This window comes from Marmota marmota, unplaced genomic scaffold, assembly GCF_001458135.2.
Source record: "Marmota marmota marmota unplaced genomic scaffold, marMar, whole genome shotgun sequence".
Lineage (NCBI taxonomy): Eukaryota > Metazoa > Chordata > Mammalia > Rodentia > Sciuridae > Marmota > Marmota marmota.
Window position 1 is genome coordinate 54,278,659 of NW_025999977.1, and position 20,809 is coordinate 54,299,467.

Below are 20,809 nucleotides of genomic sequence, written 5' to 3' on the forward strand. Positions count from 1 at the left end.
GAACATTCCTAATATTAATACTACATATACTTTTCCTAATTTATTCATCCACCTGAATAAAAATATCAGGTTTGGAGCCTAGTTTAGGCAAGGTACTGTGCAAGATACTTTGGAAAATACAAAGATAAATGAGATAGATCTCTCAAGAAGCTTACAATGTAGAAAGGGAGATAAGGTATATGTATAAAACAACCATAGTTCAAAATACAAAGTTATCAAAATATTGTAAGGTATAAAAAATGCTCATAAGATTTCAGGAAAATTAACATTTCTGATATGGTAGGACCCTGTTAAAATTGGTCCTGAGTCAACTGACCACAAGTTCAAGGCTGCCTTGGGCAACATGGTGAGACTCTGTCTCAAAATACAATAAAAAGGGCTGAGGATGTAGCTCAGTGGTAGAGCATCCTTGGGCAATCCTCAGTACAATGCACACACAAAGAATTGGTCCTGAATACAAATGCTTTTAAATCAGTTGGTAGTAACTGCAAGTTGAGTATGTGCACATTCAATAACAAAGCAATTCTACTCTTAGCTGTATGAGCCCAAAAGAAGCATGCATACATGGTGCATATGGTGAGGTGTGTCACTGTCTACAGAAAGTTCATAACAACATACTATTTGTTAAAAAAAAAAAAAATCCCCAAGCAGGAAACTATTCAAATGCCCATCAATAAATCAATTCTTATAGTCTCACATCAGCAATGAAATGAATGCTCTACATGTGATGGTATGAATCTTCAAGATATAACACACAAAGCCGAACACAAAAGAGAATGATTCCAGCTGGAAGCGGTGGCACACGCCCGTACTCCCTGCTGCTCAGGAGGCTGAGGTGGAAGGATCCTGAGTTCTAAGCCAGCCTCAGCAAAGGGGAAATGCTAAGCAACTCAGTGAGATCCTGTCTCTAATAAAATACAAAACTGGGCTGGGGATGTGGCTCAGTGGTCGATTCAATCACCGGTACAAAAAAAAAAAAAAAAAAAAAAGATTCCATTTATAAAGCAGCTCAGTCTCAAGCCTGAGTACTGTTAGAAGTCAGGATGGCCATGGCTCCAGGGTGGGGTGGCTCGTGAATGGAAGGAGCACTCAGTGGAACCGCTGGATGCTCCTGCAGTGAGGGACTGGATGCATGACTCTTCAGGCTGTGACACTCACCATGCTGCGGACAGTTATGATATGTGCATGTTTCCAGATGTCCACTTTATTTCAATAACCAATAAAAAAGAGGGAATGCAAGAAAGGAAGGGCATCACAGGTTAAGTAACTATTTTGTATAAGAGAGCACCTTGTGTATCACTTTTATGAGAGAAATAATCTAACCAGTTAACAGAGTTGGGTAGATCTTGAGAAGTATGTGGTCTACACCCTATACAAAGTCCCTGGCAGGAACATGTCTGGCCCTTCTTGTAAATCTCTAGTGACAGGAATTTACCACAATCCCCGCCAAAGCCAGTCATTCTTGTGTATACGCAGAACTGAACACAGCATGATGCACACCCTACATTCAAGTTCAATCACTAAGCTATATATACCTCCACCTTAGTCATTCCATTTTTAATAGTTCTAATCATTCAAAAGTTCTTTCTTAATCTAAGGAAAAGTTGCTTCCCAGTTTGAGCTTACAGTCAATGAAACCCCCCAAGTTGTTTTAGAAAATACTGCTGTTAAGTCATGTCTCACCATCTGCTAAATGTGTGACTATGTTTGGGAGCCAACAGAAGGAATTATTATTTCTCTGTAAAATTTCATTTTCTTAAATTTAGCTAATAGGCAAAAATAAAGCACAGGGAGATGCTTTATAATGTTACAGGGATATATATGTTTACAGGAAACAATCATACTACTATTTTCCAGAATTTTTTAATCTAGAATTTAATTCTGCTTTGCCTGAAGCTACCAGCTCTCTGTCTTATAGTCATTTTGATACAGTTATTTCAAATCTAGACTCTGGAGGGCTTTTTTTTTTTTTTTTTAATATCTTTATTTATTTATTTTTTTATGTGGTTCTGAGGATTGAACTCAAGGCCTCGCACATGCTAGGTGAGTGCTCTACCACTGAGCCACAATCCCAGCCCCATGGAGTTTTTATTAGTAAAAAAGGCATTCTAATCTATACTATATTAACATGATTAATTTATACCTGTAGAATACAAAGGAAATTTATGTCAATACAAAATTAAAAGTTTGTTTTAATGCTGACATAAATTCTACTTGTACACTAAATACTATTACTTACATTCTAATCTGTGAACTTAAAAGGGAAAAAAGGAAAACAAATTCTCAGCAATTTTGGAAGGTCTTCCTTTTTTTTTTTTTTTTTTTAATATGGGGGATTGAACCCAGGAGGCACTCTACCATTGAGCTACACCTCTAGTCCTTTAAAAATTTTTGAGACAGGGTCTCATTGAATTGTGGAAGCTAGTCTCAAACTTGTTATCCTCCTGCCTCAAAATCCTGAGTAGCTGGGAAATACAGAACCCAGCTTTCCTTTTTCTTTATAAACTTTGTTCATTTAGATAGAACATGAAGCATCCGTCAAGGGAAGACAATTTTAATATTACTAATGAGATTTATGGCAGCCCTAATCCCTTAAAATAGTGCAAATGAGAGATGAAATTACATATTTCTATGTGCAAATACATAAAACACGAGAGCATTTAATATTCCTTTAGAAGAATAATTATTTCAAAAAATGATTTAATGGATGATAAATTCATGAAAAGTGAATCATTAATAAATAGCAATCTGGTAGTTTAATAAGATTCAGTATGTTTTCAAAACTGCCACACTAAAAGCTGGTGTATCAAACTAGACTTCTGGTGACAAGTAGGTCACCATTCTTTCAAATGTTGAGGGGAAAATAGTTATTAATAACAAATCAACACATTTATCCTAAGGCTTAGATTCTAGATTATCCTCCTCTCAATGCAGTATTATAGACTTTGCTTTTTAAATTTTCATTTATTTTTAAAAAGAGCTAACTTTCCCTTAATGAATAATTAAAAATATTGTTTTAAAAGTAGCCAAAGGCGGGCTGTGGCTGTGGCTCAGTGGTAGCGCACTTGGCTGGCATGTGTGAGGCACCGGGTTCAGGTCTCAGCACCGCATATAAATAAATAAAATAAAGGTCTATCAACGACTAAAAAAAAAAAAAAGAAAAAGAAAAAAAAGTAGCCAAAGGGTTTTCAATATCATTCCATTTATTTTTTTAACCAGTCTTCTATCAATATTATATATTAAGTAGTGAATGTATTTTAGCAATATGTTTGATTATATTTAGTAGTACATATTAAAATGTATGAAATATAAAATATTATATAGAATTTAATAAAAATAGACCACAACTTAGAGAAGACCTCTTTTTAAATTAATTTTTAATATATATATTTTTAGTTGTAGGTGGACACAATATCTTTATTTTATTTTTACCCTACCAACGACGTTCCTTACCCAGCCAAACCCCAAACATTTAGGAACATCTTTGACACATCCTCTTTTTCACATATCACATTCATTCCATTATATAGACTGCATATTCTACCTCAAAACTTGTTTTGTTTTTGTGGCACTGGGGATTGAATCCAGGGCCTCACTGATGCTGGGCAAATGCTCTAACGCTAAGTTACATCTGCAGCCCTTCTTATTTTATTTTGAGACAGAGTCTCACTAAGTTGCCCGAACTTGTGATCCATCTCCCTCAGCCTCCAAAATAGCTAGAATTACAGGCACACACCATCACACCCAACAAAGCTTGATCTTCTTAAAATAAATTTTTATTATATATATTTGAAGACTACAACATTATGTTACAGGATATAGGTAGGCAGTGAAATGGTTCCTATGGTGTAGCACAGTAACATATCTATCACTTCACATCATTTTTAAAAATATGTGTGACAATGGCAGCTAAAATCTACTTAATTAACAAAAATCCCAAATATAATAGTTTTATTAACTCTAGCCTTCCTGTTGTAAGTAGATCTCTACACTGGTTCATTCTACATACCTGTTATTTTGTATCCTTTGACCTACATTTTACCACCCCCCCATAATAATCACTGTTTTATTGTCTATGTTTTTTTTAATTTATTCTAATTTGTTATATGACAGCAGAATGCATTATAATTCATAATACACATATATAGCACAATTTTTCATATCTCTGGTTGTAGACAATGTAGTTACACCATTTGTGTCTTTATACATATAACATGTACTTAGAATAATGATGTCCACCTCATTCCACTGCCTTTCCTACCCCCATGCCCTCTCCCTCCCCCTCCCTCCCCTTTGTCCTATCTGAAGTTCCTCCATTCCTCCCATGCTCCCCACCCATCCCCATTATGAATCAGCATCCTTTTTTTAAATGAATATTTTTTTAAAAAGAGAGAGAGAGAGAGAAAGAGAGAGAGAGAGAGAGAGAGAGAATTTTAATATTTATTGTTTAGTTTTCGGCTGACACACATCTTTGTTTGTATGTGGTGCTGAGGATCGAACCCAGGCCGCACGCATGCCAGGCGAGCGCTCTACCGTTTGAGCCACATCCCCAGCCCATGAACCAGCATCCTTATATCACAGAAAACATTCAGCATTTGATTTTTGGGATTGGCTAACTTCACTCAACATTATATTCTCCAACTCCATCCATTTACCTGAAAATGCCATGATTTTATTCTCCTTTATTGTTGAGAAATATTCCATTGTGTATATATACCAGTTTCTCTATCCATTATGTACTGAAGGGCATCTAGGTTGCTTCCACAGTTTAGCTATTGTGAATTGTGCTGCTATAAACATTGATGTGCCTGTGTCCCTGTAGTATGCTGTTTTAAAATCCTTTGGGTATAGACTGAGAAGTGGGATAGCTGGGTCAAATGTGGTTCCATTCTTAGTTTTTCAAAGAATTTCCATACCGCTTTCCACTTGGGCTGCACCAATTTGCAGTCCCACTGCCTTTCCCCCCACATCCTCTCCAATACCGATTGTTGTTTGTATTCTTAATAGCTGCCATTCTGATTGGATTGAGATGAAATCTTAGAGTAGTTTTGATTTGCATTTCTCTAATTGCTAGAGATGTTGAACATTTTTCATATATTTGTTGACTGATTGTATATCATCTTCTGAGAAATACCTGTTCAGTTCCTTGGCCCATTTATTGACTGGGTTATTTGTTTTTTGGTGTTAAGGTTTTTGGTCTTCTTAAAATAAATTTTATTATGTTCTTATATATCCGAGAGATTAGTGCCTATCTGATGTGCATGTGGTATAAGTTTGCTCCCATTCTGTAGGCTCTCCATTCACCTCATGTTGGTGTTTTTAAGCTCTTTTAAAAACTATTCCACACATAAGTATGTTCATATAATTTCTCCTTTTTGTGATTGGCTTATTTCACTTAGCAAAATATCCTATAGGTTTATCTATGTTGTGGCAAATAGCAAGGTCTCCTTATTAAGTCTGAACAATACTGTAAACTACATTTTCTTTATTCATTTGTCTGATGGTGTTTCTGTACATTGGCTGCTGTAACCATGGGAGTAGGGACATCTTTGTGAGGTAGTGGGTATAGACCCTCAGAGGGACTGTTGAGTCATATGGCTGTTCTACTTTTAATTTCTTTAGGAACCTCCACACAGTGTTTTCCACAATGGTCAAGGCTTGGTCTTAAATGCTACTATTTCTCCCTACTTCCTCTACTACTTTAAGCCTCTAAACCTCCTCCCCAACATGGAGAACCAATCTCGTAATGGATAGCGCCAGATGCACTTTTGCTTCTTTGCAACCCAGAGTGAGATTTTAAATGTAAATCTGGTATGTCACTACCCGATTAAAATCCCTCTAATTGGGCTGGGGATGTGGCTCAAGGGGTAACACACTCGCCTGGCATGCGTGGGGCGCTGGGTTCAATCCTCAGCACCACGTAAAAAAATAAATAAATAAAATAAAGATGTTGTGTCCGCCAAAAACTGAAAAACACTAAAAAATTCTCTCTCTCTCTAAAAAAAAAAAAATCCCTCTAATAGTTTACGTTGTTCTTAGACCACTCCCCTCTAGCTGAGGGCTTTTTTTTTTTTTTTTAGTTGTTGATGGACCTTTATTTTATTCATTTATTTATAAGCGGTGCTGAGAATTGAACCCAGTGCCTCACACATGCAAGGCAAGTGCTCTATGACTGAGCCACAACCCCAGCCCTGGTTCATGGCTTTTGTACAAGGTAAATTAGGTAGTTTCATCTTCTGCATTTTTACATGATACATTTTGTGAAAATTTTCTAATTTTATTAGATAATCTGTGAATATATAGTTTTCAGTAACTGGAAAATATTTCCCTCTATGAATTCTTCACTACTGAACTTCTACACTAGATGTTATACATATCATACTAAATAGCTATTAGAAAGTATTCTGCTAGGCTGTTCTGTGACTTAGGAAAATACATATTTTATATCAAATACTGAGTTTAAATAAGGGTAGACAAATTTGTGTATAGTCTTCAATCCTAATTTTGCAAATATGTTATAAACATTAAATAAGACAATAAAAAATACCAAATGTTGGGCTGGGGTTGTAGCTCATGGTAGAGTGCTTGCCTCCCATGTGTGAGGCATTGGGTTCGATCCTCAGCACCACATAAAAATACAATAAATAAAAGTATTACGTCTTCCTACAATTAAAAAATATTTTTTAAAATACCCAATGTTAATGGTAACCATAAGAAATTGGATTGGGGATGATTTTTATCTCATCATACTTCTCATTATGTTCAACATTCTTCTTAATCATTCTGAACGTATTACTTTTTACAATAAGAACAAATAACATTCAAAAACATTACACAGCTTGGTGGTAGAGAGCTGGCCTAGTGTGTGCAAGGCCCTGACTTTAATTCCTAACACCACAAAAACAAAGTATATTGTTGTGTTCCAAAAAAATTGAAAATAGACCCACCATATCATCCAGCAATTGCACTTCTTTGGATATTTACCCAACAGAACTGAAAGCAGATAACTTGAACAGATATCTGTATACTGACATTTACAGGACCATTATTCACAATAGCTAAAAAGTGGAAACAACCGAAATGTCCACGGACAATTGGATAAACAAGATGCGGCATATCCCTACAACAGGATTATTCACTCTTAAAAAAGAATGAAATTCTGACAGAACTACAACATGGATATTCCTTAAAGACATTATGTTAAGTAAAATAAATCAAACATGAAAAGAAAAATATTATATGATTCCCTTTATATGGGCTACTTGGAGTAGTCAAATTCAGAGACAGGAAGTAGACTATTTACCAGGAGCTGGAGCATATGAGGAATAGGAAATCAGTGCTATGAAATGGGTGTGGAGTTTCAGTTTAGGAAGATGGAAAAGCCTGGGTGATGGATGGTGGTGATGGTTGCACGACAATGTGATATACTCAATGCTACTGGACTGCACTCTGAAAAATGATGAAAATGTTAAATTCCATGTTATGCATATTTTTGCATAATAAAAAAGTATAAAAAATGAACCTAAGTAATATTTGCCTAAAGGGGAAAAAACTCACAACATATTTGAACAGTCACAATTAAAAGTAAATAAAGCTGGATGTGGTGGGGCATGCATGTTATTCCAGCAGCTCGGGAGAGTTCAAAGTCAGCCTCAGCAACCTAGCAAGGCTCTAAGAAACTCAGGGAGACCCTGTCTCTAAATAAAACACAAAAAAGGGCTGGAATGTACCTCAGTGGCAAAGTGCCCCTGAGTTCAATCCTCAGTACCAAGAAAAAAAAAAGTAAGTAAAGCTGAAGATTTAAAAAAAATTCAACATACATAAAATCTATATACATTTAAAATCTACATTACTTGCTCACATCTACCTTTATTTCATATAAAATCTCTTAGTAACAGGGAATGGGAGATGGAGTTATTAAACTATTAAGTATATATCACAAGATATGGGTCTGCCTTTCCCAGAGCAGAAAGACAATATAGTATGTGTAGAATCTTTTGCCCAGAAATTATACCTACCACTTAGTGATTCTAATATAAGACCAAAGGGCTTTGTTTTTTAATGCCTCATATAAAGTTAGATATTTATGATTGGATATCACCACTGCATATTATTTCTGTCCCAGGGGATGTCATCAAAAGCCTCAGAATGCTACCTCCTGCCACCAACAGCACATATCTCAATTATACCTATAGGGCCTGGCTATGGAAATCCCCCATGCCACATGTGCACCCAGTATAACTGAGCCAGGCCAGTTAGGGGGCCTGCATTGCCCACTCATCAAAATATCTGACCTTTGGCACAAGGCCTGGGGCAGGCTGCTTAGCATGGTTTTAGAGAATAAGAGGACTGTGAAACATTTTTGTCTCTGTCAAACTGTTCTTAGTCTAGAGTGGAGAGTCAGTTTCTAATATTGATAAGATTCTAAAACACAGATAACTATCTCACAAAGATTAAGATTCTCGAGCTAGGGTTGTGGCTCAGTGGTACAGCGTTTGCCTAGCATGCTTGAGGTACTGGGTTCAATTCTCAGCACCACATATAAATAAATAAAAATAAAGGCCATTGACAACTAAAAAATTACAAGATTCTAAAACATGGATAACTATCACATAAGATAACTATTTTCATTGACTGTTTTAGACTGACTGGTAGAAAATGCATTTGTCTTATAAAAACACACTCAAGGGAAGGATTTTAGAAGCTGTGTGGATTTGCAGTATATTTTCACTAGGTAAGTGGAATCTGATGTAGTTGGTACAATAAGAGGCTCACAGAATCCTGTTTAAAACTTTGCATGTTTAGTAAAGTACAACAGCATTTTGCTTTATATTGACCCTTGGGCTAATGAGTCTACTACTACCTCAAATCTTTCATGAAACAAGGTGGAATAACAAAGGAAAGACGAAGCAACACAACATCCCCCTCAGAATCATGTACAAGACACTTATTAAGAACACCTCTTCTTAGATCCCACACTATACCAGACTTCCTAAATCTGTCTTTGACCCTGGGTCCAAAAAGCTGCAAGTTAAATGAGTCTTCAGCATATTTTTAGGTATACTAAAGCTTGAGAACCTGTAGGGTTAATGATATTACTGTGAATCCCAGGGAACAGAATGTATCAGTTGAGGGAAGCAAAAAGTAAGTGAAAATATAGGGGCCTTCCATCTTTATTTTTCTTACAGATTAGCAGAAACCCTCAGATGGTTTTACGCAAGTTGTGAGCTTGAAAAGAGAAATACACACATGCATTGCAGTGATGGTTAAGATGTCAAGAAAGGCCAAGAACAAAAGACAACATCAACTGGTTTCTACTAGTGCCATCTGGCAGTAGCAATTCTGGAAGGGAGGAGTGGGAACCAGAGGAACTGAGAACACCTGTTATCATTATACTCACCTTAATTTCCCTCGGGTAGATTTTAAACTGTCAGATTATTATTCTAAGATTGCACAAACAATCCCAAGGATTTCCAGTGGCCCACAGAGTTAAGATGACAGACAAATCTAGAGTAAAGTTTGAAGTCTAAGAGTGTATTAAAACTTGATCCAATAAGACCTTCATTTGGAGGTGCTTAAGATATGACTGACAGCTCTGGAAGAGTCTTTTTCTTCCTTCAGCCAAAAGGGACCCAGTTTCACAAAGGCTGTAAGACTGCTTTGAGGCAAAATGAATCATCATGGCAAAGTGCCCGCTCAGTGGATCTGGCTGAGCCAGCTCCGTGTCTTTACATTTTACTCATTCAGAGAGAAGATCAGAATGTTGTTTATCAACATTTGAAATACTGGAGATGTGCTTCAGAATGAACTTCCAGTTTCCTCTTTATCCCTTCTTGACGAATCTGGAGAGAGATGATGAAATAACTAATTTCTGAGAGAATTTGGAAACACTGCCAAGGACTGTTGTAGAATAAAAGGCTACATATTATTCCTTTAGAAATTGGTCTGAGGGTTTAAAATCTACAAAAATAAAGAAAAATCATGACTGAACTCCAAAGTAGCCTCCTGCCTATCATTGACAGAATAAATTGTATTTAATAGAGACAAGTGTATCTAAGCCCAATACTTTGGTTCTACCAGTGATTTAACCCTTTGATAGAAATGGTACCCCTGAAAGAGACTATGAAAGAGACTAGATTTTCAGCTTGGTCTACCACATGGACCAAAAGATTTTTACTAGAAGCAAAAAGTGAAGCAGCAAATATATAATGCTCTGGATTTGATCCTGGGCACTGTTGAGAGAGAGAGAGAGAGAGAGAGAGAGAGAAGCATAAGAGGCAGAAAAAGGAGAAGGAGATCACCTTCAAATTAAATGAACAAATAAACAAAAAGCAAAGGCTGTCCACTGGGCTGGAAGTCACAGCACAGAAGAGGACACGCCTGGGAGAACTGAAGCTTCCTGCGCACCACCCACCTCCTCTCCTGACTGCTGGGAAGCCAGGGTAACTCGGGGAGACTGAAAACCTCCTGGCCTGTGTGGAAAGGAGGACAACTAACATCTTCTCTACTTTGTTCTCCATCCCCTGTTTTAGGTGAATTTTGATAGCTTTGTGGTTACTGAGACATAGGTGCCCTCTTAAATACTACAGAACAACTTAAGGGAAAGAGATGGCTTACCCAGGATAAGGCTTGAGAGGGGTTTTAAAGCTTTCTTGGAGGAGGGGGTTGTTTTCAAGGTGTGCTCAGCTTTATGGAATAACAAAAATAAACAGAGATAGAAGAANTTGAATACTAACCTATTTACAAGTGCCTAAAAATTAGTATTTAAATTCTTCTGTTTCTGCCCAGGAAAGATTAATTACAATGGAAATCACCATTCCACCATAAACAATAGAGAACTGGTATCATAAGTGGGGAAGTGGAATATTCCCAAAGGCTCATGGGCTGAGGCTTGCCCTCCAGCTGTTGGGAGGTGGTGGAGACCTGGGGAGGTAGGTCACTCAGGGCATGCCTTTGAAAGACACATTCTGTCCCTGGAAGCTTCCTCTTATCTCTGTGCTTCCCTGCTGCATGAAATGAGCAGCTCTGTTCTGCCTCGTGTTCCCACCATGATTTTCCACCTCACTCCATGCCCACAGTAATAGGGCCAAAACCCTAAGTCCAAATAAATCTTTCCTCCTTTAAATTGTTTCAGGTATTCTGTCACAGTGATTGAAAGCCGACTAACACACTGTATAGAACGTGTCTAAAAGGTTTCAGGCATGACATAGGCAGCACAGGACTAAAATCTTCATAGCCATCTCTGAGCACAATTGCACCTTTTGTCATTTCTGGTGGAGGTACAGCTGCCCAAGAAGCCAAGACTTAGTGGAGAAAGTAAAGACATGGAAGGAGGTAAGAAAATGCTTTCTTTGTTAATGAAAAGCCATTACCATTTAAAAGTTTCAACATACTATAGAACAGTGAATGCACTTTTGTGAGCAAATGCAAGGCACACAATGAAGAAAGGCTGCCTGTTAATAAAATCAATAGTTGACTGAAGGCATCTCAAACCTTCCCCTTTTTCTATAAAATAGCGGGGTGGGGAAGGAGGGACTATTACTCCACTTGGCTACAGATGTATCTAAAAGATACAATGAATTTGACACATAGGGTTCCTAGAGTGATACAGATCCATTTAATTACAACAGTAAGAAATCACAAGTGTAATATGTTATGTAAAAGACCACAAAGCTATAATAAATTGTTCCAGCATGCATTTAAAATGGAGTGCTTGGGAAAGCATTTTAATTGAATATCACAAATATTCCAGGGAGTTTATTTTCCTTCATGAAGCAATGCTTTAAGACAGGCAAGGACAAGCTAGAGTTTCTGTTACACAACAGCAGGCTCCTGTGATAAAGCAGATTACAATACCCTGTCAGAGGCAAACTTCCTGCTGAGCTATTAAAAAAAAAAAAGTGCAGTGCCGCATGCCGCACCCTTCTTCTTATTGTTGTTTTGAAGCAATTCAGCTGAGAAGCTAAGGCATTATGCACCTGTTAATCCAAACCATCACAACTTCTTTATTAAAAGGAAAACTGAAAATGAATAAAACTATAATAATGATAACAAAGCACTGTAATATATTATTTATGGAAGGATAAATTCCATTTATATTATGATTTATCTTGAATACCTGTTCTGTTAGAATAATCTCAATGAGGAATGGAGTTGTAACTCAGTGGTAGAGCACTTGCCTAGCATGTATGAGGCATAGGAGAGAGAGAGAGAGTAGGGGAGAGAGAAAGGGAGGGAGAGAGAGGGAGAGGGAGAGAGGAGAGAGGGAAAGAAAGAAAAAGAAAGGTATTGTGTCCACTTACAACTAAAAATATTGTTTAAAAAGAATTATCTTAATGATTGTAAATCTGCCATGTAGTAACAAAAAATACTTTTTTACTTCTGAAGTCTGGTTTCAGTTTGTGTTAAACACATTAGTTTATGTGAAACACAGTCTTGGTCTTGAGAGTGAAAAATATTTAGAAGCATACTGTTAATTTATACAGACAAATAAAATCCTTATGAACAAATGCAGAATTATGAAATAAAGACCATTAAGGACTTGCCAACAGAATAGAAGACGGTAATCACTTTTGGCCCCAGGATCAGAGTTGGGAAAAACCTTTTGAAGACCTCCTTAATATTTGTCTATTCTCCAAAGATTCTGCTGATTGATCTATAACTATGTTTCAATTTTACAGATTAATACTACAGGAGATTAAAAGATGCTGTCCAGAAGAGTAGATAATCCCCAACCAATTTGTATTTGATTTTGGAAGGGTTATCTAATTATTTTAGCAGCAGATTTACCACTGTCAATATCTGGTTGTGCTTAGACTACTGTAAAACCAAGTTTCCATTCTCTTCTCCTAGGAAGTCGGGGAGGGAAACTGTAGGCTAAGAATGCTGGGTTGGGTACAGGGTACTAGCCCAGGATCAAACTAAATTACAGATACCAAATCCACGTGAGAATATGAAGTATGGTTCTCCTACATAAATGTAGCCTCACAGATACACTTTCTAACCTGAGTAATTGACTATTGGTTTCAGTATACTGGTGGAGAATACAAATTAACTGATAAGATTATTTATCTCATACACTGATTTTCATATGAGTGATACTGGCACACCCATAACTCTTATTATTAAAGTCCTTGCTTATAAACAGAATTAATATCCCTTATACATCTACCATTAAAATTTGACAAAATGCTTTTCATTTTTAGTCAAATACCATTATTTCATGGCCCTCAGTCTATTACATGACTACTTCAGAGGCAGTCTGGATACTTCCTACTTAGGTGGAAAGAACTCTAGGAAACCAATCTGAAAAATCCCACAAGTATAAAAATATATTTATTGTTTGATAACTATTTTAAATCATTTAATCAATACACACAAACTGAATCCTTAACATGCATATGTAAGTACATTAGGGCATATAGATCATAAAACAGAATCATTAAATATAGTCCCCACTCTGAAAGAGTTTAAAACTTTGTTTGGGGCTGGGGATGTGGCTCAAGCGGTAGTGTGCTCGCCTGGCATGCGTGTGGCCCGGGTTCGATCCTCAGCACCACATACAAACAAAGATGTTGTGTCCACCGAAAACTAAAAAATAAACATTAAAAAATTCTCTCTCTCTCTCTCTCTCTCTCTCTAAAAACAAAAACAAAAACAAAACACCTTTTGTTTGGGGGTACAATACTCATGCAAAAACTCTCCCATCACATACTGCCTTTTACTATTCTTGTTTAGAAATTCTACTTAAATGATATCCTCTAGCTACCCTAAAAATTTTGAAAAATACAGAATATATTTAACATATTTGTAAGTTCTAAAATATGATATTCAATAACAACCCTAAATCTGAGGAACAACCTGACTGAGGAACTGTACCTACCTAATGGACTCCTTTCCTACTATCCGCCCCCTCCAGAGTATCCTGGATTTCCACCATCATTAACTTGCTTGTTTGTCAAAATGGCACCCCACTGCATAGTTTTCGGAGCATTCTTTTTCACATTCAACATGATGTCATTCACAGTGCTTGCAGCAGTTCATTTTTGTAGTCGTTTAATGTAGCACTGTATGAATATAACACCTTTTATTCATCTTTCTGTTATAGACATTTGAATTGTTTCTACTTTTGTATGTTTGATTACCTAGGTACCTTATTTAGCCTTTTCTCCTTAATCACAAAACCACTATCAGTAAAGAACTAGTTAAGTCAATTGTGATATATGTATACTATACAGCTCTAAAGAGAATAAAAAATTGACAACTAAATTGCAGTTATGTAAGAGAATATTTCTATTCTTAGGAAACATCTGCTGAAGTATTCTGTGTAAAAAGCTAAACCTCAGTGACTTAGAAATACAATTATGTAGATATATAAGTAGACAGGAAGAACGGCACAAATACTAAAACAAAAGAGAAAAAAATGCTAACAATAACTAAATCTGAGAGAAGGCTACATAACTGTTTTGATTACTGCAACTTTTCTGTAAATTTTAAATTATTCCAAAATAAAGTTTATTTTAAAAAAACCTCAAAAAATAAATGAAAAAAGCAAACAGCAATGGTTGTTTCAAGACATACTCTCGTATTTGTACTTTCCATCAAAATTTCCATAAGAAATCTTATTTTATCTCTGCCTTCATTCAAGATTAATTTTAAAAAGATGGAAGATAACAAGTATTCAAAGAGTTGTGGGAGGAAATATAAATCAGTAGACCCATCATGATAAATGGTGTGGGTGTTCCTCAAAAAAACAGCAATTCTCTTATGGGGTATATATATCCAAAAGAATGAAATCAATATGCTGAAGGAACAGGGGGACTTCCATATTCACTGAAGCACTGTGTGCAATAGCTAAGATACAGAGTCAAGTATCCATTAATTATGAATAAAGAAAATGTGACACACATTTAAAATGGAATACTACTCAGCCTTTAAAAAGAAGAAAATGTTGTCATTTGTGACAATGTGGATGAACCTAGAGAACGTTATGCTAAGTGAAATAAGTCAGGCAGAGAAAGACAAATACTAAATGATCTCACTTATAAAAGGATGAACTTACAGAAGTATAGTAAAACAATGGTTACCGAGTTTGGTGGATGCAGGCAGGGTGGGAGGAAATGCAGCATTGTTGGTGAAAGGGTACAAAGTTTCAGACCCACAGGAGAAATAAGTTTTGAGATCTATGTGCAGCAATGGGAGTAGTCAATAATAATGTACTGTTATTTCAAAATAATTAAGAGCAAATTTCAGATGTCTTACCATAAAAATGATAGGTAAAGCAATGCAATATGTATGTTAGCTTGATTAATCATTCTATATGCTACATATATATAAAAGCACCATAATGTATCCCATAAGTGTATACAACTATGAATTATCAATTAAAATCTACTAACAACAAACGAAAAGATAGTCAACAAAAGAGATTACTACTAGGGCAAGTATTTTGTATAAACAAAACCAGGACCCTCCAATAACATGTTCTATCTGGGGGCAAAAATTTCAGCAAAGATCAGACTAGTGATAATATTAATAAATAGACTACAAATTAAAAAAATCTGTGAATGAATGAGTAATGAGATACTTTCAGGCAATTGAGAAAGAATTGTTTAGGTAACATTTAAAGAGCGTTTGAATACTAACCTATTTACAAGTGCCTAAAAATTAGTATTTAAATTCTTCTGTTTCTGCCCAGGAAAGATTAATTACAATGGAAATCACCATTCCACCATAAACAATAGAGAACTGGTATCATAAGTGGGGAAGTGGAATATTCCCAAAGGCTCATGGGCTGAGGCTTGCCCTCCAGCTGTTGGGAGGTGGTGGAGACCTGGGGAGGTAGGTCACTCAGGGCATGCCTTTGAAAGACACATTCTGTCCCTGGAAGCTTCCTCTTATCTCTGTGCTTCCCTGCTGCATGAAATGAGCAGCTCTGTTCTGCCTCGTGTTCCCACCATGATTTTCCACCTCACTCCATGCCCACAGTAATAGGGCCAAAACCCTAAGTCCAAATAAATCTTTCCTCCTTTAAATTGTTTCAGGTATTCTGTCACAGTGATGGAAAGCCGACTAACACACTGTATAGAACGTGTCTAAAAGGTTTCAGGCATGACATAGGCAGCACAGGACTAAAATCTTCATAGAAGAGAAACAAACAACCCCATCTTGCTGCCTGAAGGCAGCGGGAGTGAAACAGCTCAGTGGTACAGCAGAGATTAAAAGCCTGGATTCCTGGAAATTGAGATGGCTAAGATGTGCAGGCAGAGTACCTGAGAGGATAAAGCTGGATGTAGAAAGAGCTCCAGAGATCTGCAAAAGGGTCCTCTCAAGTCTTCAGGGGAGTACTGATCTATGCAAATGAGAAAAAAACTAAGGCAAAAGGGGGAAAGCAGTAGTTCAAAAGTTGAGAGCTCACAAAAGCCAACAGACAGACTACAGGAACGTCCTAATACTGAAGGCATTAGATAAGCTCTTTAGAAAAACCAATCCTTAGAAACAGACCTAGAAATAATACAGACAATGAAAATAGTAGACAAAATCCTTAAAACATCTATCATACTATCAATACACTCAAGGATATAAAAGAAAACATGAAATAATGAGAAATAGAAAAAAACAATATTAAAAGTTTTAGAAATGAAAACTACTGTATTTAAATTAAAAAATACATTGGATCCATTTAACAATGGATTAGATACTCATTCAAGAGGTAGAGATAGGTGAATCTGAAGACTGTTAATAGAAATTATCAAAATGAAACACACTAAACAAGAAAACTAAGAACAAAAACAAAACAAATGAAAGAAAGAAAAGGAAGTGAGAAAAGAAAAGAAAGAAGCCTTAATGCATGTGGGACAACGTCAAATGGTCTAACATTTAACTGGTATTCCAGAAAAAAGCAAGAGGAGGACAGAAAGAATCTTTCAAAAAATAATGGATAAAAAATTTCCAAATTTGATGAATTATACACCCATCAATCTAAAAAAATGAGGGCTGGGGATGTAGCTCTGTGGTACAGTGCTTGCCGAGCATGTGCAAAGTCCTGGTTTCAATTCCCAGTACTAACACAACAACAACAACAAAAACGACAACAACAACAACAAAACCCCCTAAGGCAAATGAACCCCAATCAGAAGAAACATAAAGAAAACTATGACAAGGCACAGGACAATCCAATCTTAAAAGTAGTTAGAAGAAATAAAGGCACATTACATCGAGAAAAGCAAAAACAGGAATGACAGCAGAATGACTTCCCATCAGAAGGCCAGCAGGTGAACCTGGCTAACAGCTCATAGCACCCATAAGCATCCAAGCCCAGCCTGAAAGCCATCTCAGTGGTGGACCTACCACACCCCAGTAAGCCCACTACACAGCTGGTTGGGCTGACAGACCCCCATGTACCCACAGCTAATCAAGTGGCATCCCTGCTCTTCTCCCAAGAACTCACTAGAAGTCAATTGGACTACAGCACCTGCACACACTAGCTTTACCTGACAGTCATCTAGGTGGTGGTCCCCGCCCTTTGGTTAGGAGCACACAGCTGGTCAGCCCTCAGTGCCCCCATAAGGCGGAGTCCAGCTCAACAGCCAGCTGGACAGTGGTCCTCCCCACCTGAGGGTCTGCTGCAGTCAGTCAGCAGCAGCTGCAGGTACCCACCCTCAGCCTGACAGTGATTAAGCAGCTTCCCTGCCCCAGCAAAACTGCTACACCACCGCACTCACAAACTCCTAAAGCTGCACACCACAAATAAAACCAGAGACCACTGACAAGGACTCCTGCACAGAGACCACACGACTGAGTTCATCCACAATCAAAACTAATACCTACCAAACAGTACCCTAGAGCGAGCATTCCTAGGAATAAGTCTCTCCCGGTGAGGTTGGGGGAAGTTGGGGGAGGTGCCACTATAAAATTGGACAAGGTGACTACTGCACAAGAAAAATGAGAAAGCAAACGAACATGACATTTGCAAGGGAACAAAATAATTCCCCAGAAATAGTACTCCAGAAAAAAAAGAAAGAAAAAAGAAAGAAAGAAAGAAAGAAAGAAAGAAAGAAATTTATAAAATGTTAAAAAAAGAAAAAAAAATCTAAAATGATGATCTTAAGGAAGTTTAGTGAGATAAAGAGAATACAAACAATTCAATGAAGGAAACCAATTCATGATCTGAAGGAGAAATACAACACTGAGACAGATATTATAAAAAAGAACCAAAGAAAAATCTTACCACTGAAGAATTCAATGAATGAAATAAAAATGTGAGAGCCACAATAAGCTAGATCAAGCAGGAAAAAGAATTCCTAAATTTGAAGGTAGATCTTTTGAGTTAAACTCATCAGCGGAGCGGGCGGGGAGAATGAAGGTGAGTGAAGAAAGCCGCCTATGAGACACCTCTAAGCAACCACATGACCTCCTCATGGAGTCTCACAGGGAGAGGAGACCAAGAAAGGCACAGAGAGCATATTAAAGAATATGAGCTAGAAATTTCCCACATCTGGGTGGAGATATGGATATCCAAATCCATGGAGTTCAAAGAAAACCCCAAAGAACTCAATCCCAAAGAGGTGCTCTCCAAGGCACTTCCATCATAATCAGACAAGCAAAAGCTGAAGGAATTCATCACCTTGTTTAAGAAGTACTTAGGATTGAGTCCAGGAACTAGAAGTGAAAGGATATAACTGCCATCACGAAAAACACATGAGTATAGAACTCACTGGTAGAGTGGACACACAAACAAAGGGAAAAGGAACCAAACCATATCATGACAGAAAACCACCAAACCACAAAGATTAACAATAAGAAGAGAAGAAAGGAATAAAAAATATACAAAATACTGTATAAACAATATACAACCAGAAAACACTTATTAAAATGACAAGTGTAGATTATTACCTGTCAGTAATAAGTCTGGGGCTGGGGATGTAGCTCAGTGGTTGAGTGCCCTGAGTTCAATCTCTAGTACCAACAAAAACAAAAACACCTGAATGTAAATGAATTAAAATATAGACTAGCTGAATACATTTTAAAAACTAAATAAAGACATGGGCTAGGGTGGTAGCTCACTGGTAGAACACTTGGCCTAACATGCAGGAGACTCTAGGTTTAATCCCCAACAATGAAAGAAAAAAAAAAAAAAAAGAAAAGAAAAGAAGACATCCCATATCCATGTACTGAAAGAACTAAATTTGTTAAAATGTCCATTTGTGATCAACAGATTCTGCCCAAAGTCATCTACATTCAATGTAATCTCTAGCAAAACACCAATTATAGCCAGGTTTGATAGTGCATGTCTATAATCTCAGCAACCCAGGAGGCTGAGACAGAAAGATCCCAAGTTCAAGGCCAGCCTCAGCAACTTAGTGAGACCAAAGCAACTTAGTGAGACCTTGACTCAAAATAAAAAATGAAAGGGGCTGGGGATGTGGCTCAGTGGTAAAGCATTCCTGGATTAAATCTCTAGCTCGCGCACATACACAGACACACATGAGTTTCCATAGAAACAGAAAAAAAACTACTAAAACTCATATGGAACCACTGAACCTCCAAATAACCAAAGTAATCCTGAGAAAAAAGAACAAAATTGGAGGCATCACAATACCTGACTTCAAAACATACTACACAAAGTTACATACTACACAAAGTGTGATAATGACATAAAAAACAGACACAAAGATCAATGGAACAGAATACAGAAGCCAGAAGTAAGTCCAGAAATTTATAGCAAACATATTTTTGACAAAGACACAAAGAACAAACTCTGGAGAAATGACAGACGCTGGGAAAAATGGAGATCTATATACAAAGGAAAAAACTAGATTTTTATCTCTCATCATTAACAAAAAGCAAAGACTTAACTATAAAATGTGAAATTATGAAACTATTAGAAGAAAATAAGAAAAATGCTCTAGGACAATGGTTTGAACAATGATTTTTTTTTTTTTATATGACCCCAAAGACACAGGCAACAAAGCCAAAAGTTTACAAATGGGATTACATCAAACTGAAAAGCCTCCACACAGCAGAGGAAATAATCAACAGAGCTAACAAACAAACTACAGAATGGGATGAAATGTGTGCAAGCTACTCAACTGACAAATGACGATATCACAGATAGTACAAAGAACTTAACAAGGAACTTAACAACAACAAAAAACCTCCAAATAACCAATTTAAAGGTGAGAAAGTGATCTAAACAGACATTTCTCAAAAGAAGATATACAAATGGCCAACAAGTATATAAAAAAAATCCTCAACATCACTAATCATCAAAGAAATGCAAATCAAAACCCCAAAGAAATAGCATCTCCCCTCAGTTACAATGATATGAAATCAACCAAGATGTCCATTGTCAGATAAACTGATAAAGAAAATGTGTACTAGTACACAAAAGAATATTATTCACTTGTAAAAAAAGAATGGAATCCTATAGTGCATGACACAGAGATAAGCTGAGAAGGCACTGGATTAAGTTAAACACACAAAGTTAAATTCCACATGTTCTCATTTATTTGTGGAAGCTAAAAAGATAAACTCACAGAAGTAGAGTAGAAGAGTGGGATGAAGCCCAGTGAAGGTGAATTTGGGAGAGAACGTGAATTTGGGAGAGAACGTGGATTTCCCCAGAACGTGATTGTAGACGGCTGGTGTGAGTTCGGGAATAAAGAGTTGCTGTTTGAATCTACAAGCTGTGTGGTGGCTCGTGATTTTGTGCCCAGCCAGACTGCGGCATTTGGTGGCCCGTACGGGGAACCAAATCTGAAAACCAAATCTGAAACTTGGAGGTAAGTGAAATTGCTTGCCCCTGAGG

General features: G+C 37.0%; 1 protein-coding gene across 2 annotated transcripts in view; it reads right to left on the bottom strand.

Annotated features, from left to right (window-relative positions):
- Taf1b (TATA-box binding protein associated factor, RNA polymerase I subunit B) overlaps window positions 1-20,809 on the bottom strand; it is a 75,461-nt gene that overhangs the window by 18,645 nt on the left and 36,007 nt on the right. The window lies entirely within an intron of this gene.